The sequence below is a fragment of the Leptonychotes weddellii genome, chromosome 1 (assembly GCF_054177405.1).
Source record: "Leptonychotes weddellii isolate Sample4059 chromosome 1, ASM5417740v2, whole genome shotgun sequence".
Classification (NCBI taxonomy): domain Eukaryota; kingdom Metazoa; phylum Chordata; class Mammalia; order Carnivora; family Phocidae; genus Leptonychotes; species Leptonychotes weddellii.
The window spans coordinates 101,900,864-101,908,259 of NC_138369.1; positions in this window are offsets into that span (position 1 = coordinate 101,900,864).

Sequence of the window (7,396 nt, forward strand, 5' to 3'; positions counted from 1 at the left end):
TTTTTTTTTTTTTTTTTGCATCTTTGTATCATCTCTTTGTTCCCCAGTGCAAGAATTTCTCTAAGGTATGTATCTAAGAGTGTAATTGTTAAGTCATAGGGGCATGTGCATTTTAAACTTACCACATCAGGCTATATATTTCTCTACACATTCATTTCACCAATGTACTCTATAATCCACATTCTAGGACAGATCCATTTTTCTCAGTTTTTCCAAATGGGTTCAAGATTATAAATGGAGGAGACAAATTTAAAATTTTCTTCATTGTCCTGTACACAGCTTACACATTCCTGGCCTTTGTCCACCAAGTGCTTACCAAACCTTCAATAAGACATCTACTTTTTTGAGATCCCAGATGCCTATTTAATGAATGTATGTTATATTTTATCTGGAATTCTTTAGTCTTTATAAGAATGCAACCCATCCCCCTAAATATCTGATTTGTCCCCTAATGTGTGGAGAACATACCAGTTTGCTATATTGTGTAATATTCCCTAGGTCATTCTTAGCAAATTTTTCTTAGCAATTTCTTAATTGAGCATATAATATGTTATTAGTTTCGGGTGTATAACAAAGTGATTTGATAATTATATACATTACAAATGCTTACCATGTGGTTACCATCTGTCATCAAATGTATTATAATATTATTGACTATATTCCCCACGCAGTACTTTTCATCTCCATGACTTACTTATTTTATAACTGAAAGTGTATATCTCTTAATCCCATTCACCTGTTTCACCTATCCCCCTACTCTCCTCTTCTTTGGCAGCCACTAGTTTTTTCACTATATTATATGAGTCTGTTTCTCTTTGTTGTTGTTGTTTGTTCATTGTTTCATTTTTTTTTTAGATTCCACATATAAGTGAAATCATACAGTATTTGTCTTTTTCTGTCTGACTTATTTCACCAAAGATAATACGGTCTAGCTCCATCCTTGTTGTAAATGGCAAGATTTCATTCTCTTTTATGGCTGAGTAACATTCCATTGTGTATATACCACATCTTCTTTATCTGTTCATCTATGGATGGACACTTAGATTACTTCCATATCTTGGCTGTTGTAAATAATGCTGCAATAAACATAGAAGTGCATATATTTTTTTGAATTAGTGTTTTAATTTTCTTTAGGTAGTGAGTTTAAATATAGTCTCCCTCTGATGAACTTTGGGTTTATCAATTTATCTGTCTCCTCTGCTGCTCTTTTGGCTGCCCCTGTGGTATCCCTGGGTTTTATCAGTTCCCTTTCTCCATTCTTATATTACCTATGTTCAGATTCACCTCTTTTATCAAACCCCTGTGTATCTGCAACATAAATTTTAATCAAATGCTATTTTTTAAGATCATATGATACTTATAGAAAGATAATTTATTTGTATTATATATTGTCCCCAGTAATAGTGACTAATTTTATATGTCAAATAAAATCTAAAGTATTTTGCCAGATAATTTTATTTTCCTTAAAGAGATAGATCAGAAGAAATGGAATAAATCCACACCCAGGTTATGCATGGTGGTAGATAAGTCTGTTTGATCTAAAATAGCTTTCTGAGATTTGTGAAATATCTGAAGGAAATGATATTTCAAAAGCTCTTTAATATTCAAGTCTAAAACTGACTTGGAAAGATTTGTGATAGTCTAGTCAGAATGGAAAGTATTTTACATATGTGGTATTTGGAAGGTTCAAAATCGGGAAAGTTTACATTTACTTAACAAAGAAAATGTTAAGTCAAATGTGCCTGAGATGGTGATTTGAGTAAAAGGATGACAAGACCATGGAATAGACCTGAAGAACTCGGTTAAATCACATATTAGGACCAGTAAATAGAGGAAATTACTTTTTTTTTTTTTTAAAGATTTTTTTTTTTATTTATTTATTTGAGAGAGAGAATGAGAGAGAGAGTGAACATGAGAGGTGAGAGGGTCAGAGGGAGAAGCAGACTCCCTGCCGAGCAGGGAGCCCGATGCGGGACTCGATCCCGGGACTCCAGGATCATGACCTGAGCCGAAGGCAGTCGCTTAACCAACTGAGCCACCCAGGCGCCCAGAGGAAATTACTTTTAAAAGGAGTTAGAGTTGAGATCCTCACATTTTTAAACCTGCTTTACCTTGCTTCTGATCAGTATATATATATATGAAAAATCAATTTCTGTGAATAAAGAGAGTGCTTCCGAATAACACTTTCCAGAAAATCCTTACTGCCAGATCCAGAACTGTTCTAATTTTTAATGCCAGTGTAGTGGCAGCAACTGAGATAAATAATCTGTTGTGGAAATTTCAATGAATATTTATAGCCAAGTATTAGATAGTCTGAGTAGACTTCTGGTTTTAGATACTCACTGTAATCAATAGATTGTAATTGGAACTGTCTACTGAATAGTATCTGCATATTTCATGCCATCATTTTCTTCTCTGGATATTTAGTGTGAGGCTTTGCCAGCACATAAATTACATTCATTCCTGTGAAGACAGTAGATAGGTTTGAAGCCATTTGACAAACAACAGAGCCCATTTTCTTAATATGAATTAAGATCTAACCGGGTAATCATCAATTCTCAATACCAAATCTCAAAGCAACAGACACATTCAACAATATCAGTAATGAAATTTCTTTTAAAGAGTCTAGAGTTTTATTTTCTCTCATTTTGTTAAAAAAAAAAGTTAGGCTTATCATTGGCATTTGCTTAGTCCTATGATGACAGGAATACAGGCGATCTTATATATTGTATTTTCCTGTGTACAAAATCCTTCAAATACATTTTGAATCTGAACTTTTAAACAAGAAAACATTGATATCTATGAAGGTAACATATTAATCTCAATTTTATTGCTATTTTTAAGCTAGTTTTATAACATGGATTGTAGGTCCAATTATCAATTAAATTCATGTTCTTCACATTTTACGTAAGAGCTGATGTAGGAAAACTTTAAGAAACATCTTCCTTTAGCAGTGATATTATCAAGAGTGGAAACTAGAAAACTTTTTCAAAAGGAACTAAATAGTTCTATTTAAAAAATCTATTTTGTATCTGTTTTTTAATAGTACCATTTATTTTATATTTGTATTAGCTTCCTATTTCTGCTCTAACAAATTATCGCAAATTTAGTGGCTTAAAATAAAAATGTATTATCTTACAGATCTTGAGGTCAGAAGTCAGAGATGAGTCTTATGGGGCTAAAATCAAGATGTTGGCTGGGCTGCATTCTTTCTAGAGGATCCAGTGGAAATTTCAGTTTCAGAAACTGCTTACATTCCTTGGCTCATGGCCCCTTCTTTCATCTTCAAAGTCTATCATTCCAATCTTTACCTCCTTTGTCATATCTCCTTTTTCTGAGTCTGACAATCTTGTTTTGTTTTGTTTTTTTACAAAAACCATTGTGATCACAGTGGGCCCACTCAAATGATTCAAGATAATCTCCCCCCATAATCCTTAAATTAATCACATTTGCAAAATCCCTTTTGGTATGCAAAGTAACATGTTAGGATTGAAAGGATTGGTGAGAAACATTTGAGGGGGGTATTATTCCATCTACTACAGTATCTAGGATCACTCCAGCATTTTCATGACAACTGGCAAGATGTGTGTACAGGCCCGCATATAAAGCAGAAGCAGTACATCATATTTGCCTTTCCATAACTCAGCAGTCATTCATTGTGGTCAATAGGTATATTGTTATTCATAATCATAGGAAATGGTTAACTTCCTCAAAGAATGAAATGTCTACCTTGTCATTTGTTGCAAAAGAAAGACTGACAATTAAGCAGTACTTTATTCTTCAATCTAATATGTATGGATATTTTTAATGTTTTGTCAATATGTTTCTTTTATTCATTTTAAGGAGTGAATTTTCTAACATTTTATTGAAACACTGAAAACACTTGGAGGCACCATCTCTTTACTATATCTGGGGACAAATGATTACTTTTAAAGTACTGTGGCTCTTACCTTCAGAACTAGAATTTCCTTGGTTTGAATTTCTGTTCTCTTTTTCTAATCTGCAACCCTAAATGATCCAGTTTTGGAAAATGCTAAAAGTCTCTAATTTTGAAGTTGGTCCCTTAATGCTATTTTTACCAAAATCTTTGCAACTATTTATAACATCCTGCAAAGCAAACTTTGCAAGTGATATTAATTTCTGTTCTTTCAGGACTATGTCAGTTGCTTCTCAAGAAGTGCTTTCAGGAAGATTTAGGAACTCCTAACAAGGCAGATTTCCAAAGCAGTCTTACTCATTGGTTGTTTATATTCTTTTTTTTTTTTTTTAATGAGGAGTTCATACTTCACTAAGCTTTACTCTTCAGATACATTGTATTTTGCCTTCAGACTGCTTCTCATTTGAACATAAATCTTCCTTATATATTTCCAAATTTGAGTGCCCTGGAATGAGTGTTACCTTTTATTTTACTATAGATGGACCTATGAGATTTTTTTCTTTAATGACTGATTAATTTCATCTTAAATAATAGTTTTGTATCAATTACATTTCTCATGAAGTAGTTCTTGCATTTTACTGCAATCTGATGGTATCTGTTTTCCCTTATTCCTTCAAATTCAAGGTGTCCACTGAATTTGACAACAAAAGAGAAATCTCACTACTTTGAGAAAGAAATAGCAAAGACTGTAATAAGTAAGCCCCCCCAAAAAAGACAAAACCCTGCATTTAATTGATTAAAAGATCAGTTGCAAAGTAACATTGATAATTCTTTTAAGAATCTGGGCTAAGAAAGTATAAGAGAGAGAATTATGAAAAAGTGGGGTGAAGCTGTGAAAGAGCAGTGTGGAGAAACTGGGTTTCTTTGGTTGGCTATTTGACATTGGTTTAATTCAGTTTGCTTTTTAAATTTTGTGCTTGATTTGTATTGTTTCATTGTAATTTTGGGTGAGGAAGGTATAAATCATGTTTAAGTTGGTATTAATAACAAATTAGATGAATAAACTATTCTTAAATATTATATCTATGGAAATGACTAACACACCAACACATAAGTTCAAAAAAGTTATTATTATTTATTATTAGCATCACATGAAAAGTAGATTCAGTAAGTTTCCTAAGACTATGGAGATGGTACAGGATGCTGCAAGACGTCGAATTAACTGACCTCCATATTTCTATCACAACTGTAAAATAAATGTGCAGTGAGCAGTACAAGAAACTTCCCTGTGTATCAGAGTCCCACCGAAGTTGGAAATCTTTGGAACCTTGTGTGAATGCTAGCTACAACAGTATTTAAAAGCCCAGTCTGCCTCTCAGAAGCTAAGGAGATCATTCCTATAGGACTGGCAAATCAACATGGGACAATTAATATTTATAAATGCTATAAACACAGAAAATAATGTATCTATCATCATCTCAGATCCCCACAATAAAAGGCTTTGTTAATAATTTCTGTTCAGTAATAGGGTGACCAATCATCCAAGTTGACCCAGGACTGTTCCAGCTTTAAAACTGAAAGTAACATTATATATATATATTTCACAAAATTAAAATTATAATTATAATTTTATATAATTATAATTTATATAATTATAAATTATAATTTTTTATCACTCTGAATCATTGAAGTCACCAATTTATAATCTCCCAAATGTCGCAGATAATTGCTTGAGATTACCAGTGTCTAGTCCTGGGTCCAAGTCTTTGAAACAAACTTGTATTGCTGGCACTTTCATCCAAGAGATTAAATAATGAGTTTCCTAGGGATATGATTACATGTAGACATATAATTTTTATATCTCATTGTGCATCACTGGAGTAAAAACAGAAACAAAAACAAAAACAAAAGAAGGAGAGAGAGTGAGAGGTTGGAGGCCGCTTGGTTTGCTAGACTGTGTATCATGATGAAGAACAGGGATTGTGAGAATTAAACATTTTTTTTCTAAGCATTCTCTGTGGCAGCGTCATCCTGATTCATACTGCTATCATGATGGAAGAAGGTGACCTGAAGGCACATTTGTGATGCATTGGCTGTGCTAATTTGGAACTTCTTTGCCTGGTATGCAGTAATGATAAAGAGTTACAGTGACTTGGAGTTCCTTAGAGATCTCACTGTAGAAAAATGGATTTCATTTGAATCTTGGATGCACTCATCCAATTTCTCTATTGTTCATTAAGCAGCACTGGTGGTGAGTTATAGGGGGAAAGTCTATAAATATTAATATCTTTTGTCATTACAAGTAGTAGTTTCCAAGCTTATTATTCTCAAATATTTTTTAGAACTGGAATTCTAGTAAAGTTAAAAAATTGTTCAACTATAAAAGCATTGGAAAAATAGACTAAATCAGATGATTATCACCAGTAATGACAGAAGTTGCTTTACGATTAATAACATTTGTTAGCCTTTGTTTCAATTAACTCCTTGCTGAATGTACATCATAGTACAGTGAAAAATGCCATAACTTTTGGATTCACAAAGGCTCAAATTCAAAAACTGACTTTCCAATTCACTATTTTAAGCAATGATATTGTTTCCCTAAGCCTCAGTTTCCTTAATTGAAAAATGTGAACATCTATTCTTAGGGTTTACTTTGAAGATTACATGAAAACATATATTAGGCACAAAGCAGGCAGCAAACGCTCACACTTTACTTTTCAAATATGTTCAAAACTCACTGACTAAAAAGAGAATGATCTTTCATCATCTGCTTATTAAATATGTGAATTTTTGGAGGTTGTGAGATTCCTCTTGCTTAGGTCGAGATAGAAAGTGTTTCCTCCCTTGAGACATGAGGCAAAAGGGGAAGATCAAGGGTAGTCCTATTCCACGAGATGATTGCTGACAGTCTACCTAATCATAACTATTTTCCTGACTCCAAGACCTCAATCTTTAGGGCTGGAATAAATAGGGTTGTATTATCTTTTCCCTAATTCTCCTGTATTATAATTTTATGGATTATTATGTATGCGATATGCACAAATACATTGCAAAGTCTAACATATCACATATATAGTATAGATAGGGTATATTATTATACCTGCCCTTAAAAGATAACAAATAGCTACTGTTTGCTCACTTCCTAGTATCTGCAAAAAGATTTAGAAGCTCTCCTAAATCATGAAAAATACTCTACCAAATCCCTAAAAACACAAAAAAAATAAAAAAATTAGGCTGATTAAAACATATTCAACCAATTCTAATTTTTATAAAAGGAGTAGTTACAGCACTTAAGTTCTCAATCTTTATAGCTAAATTTAATTATCTATGTGATAGAGATAATAAGATTACAGGATGGTGTGAGGATTAAATGAATTGTAGGAAGGGAAAAATGAAGGGGGGGAATCGGAGAGGGAGACGAACCATGAGAGACTATGGACTCTGAGAAACAAACTGAGGATCCTAGAGGGGAGGGGGGTGGGGGGATGGGTTAGCCTGGTGATGGGTATTAAAGAGGGC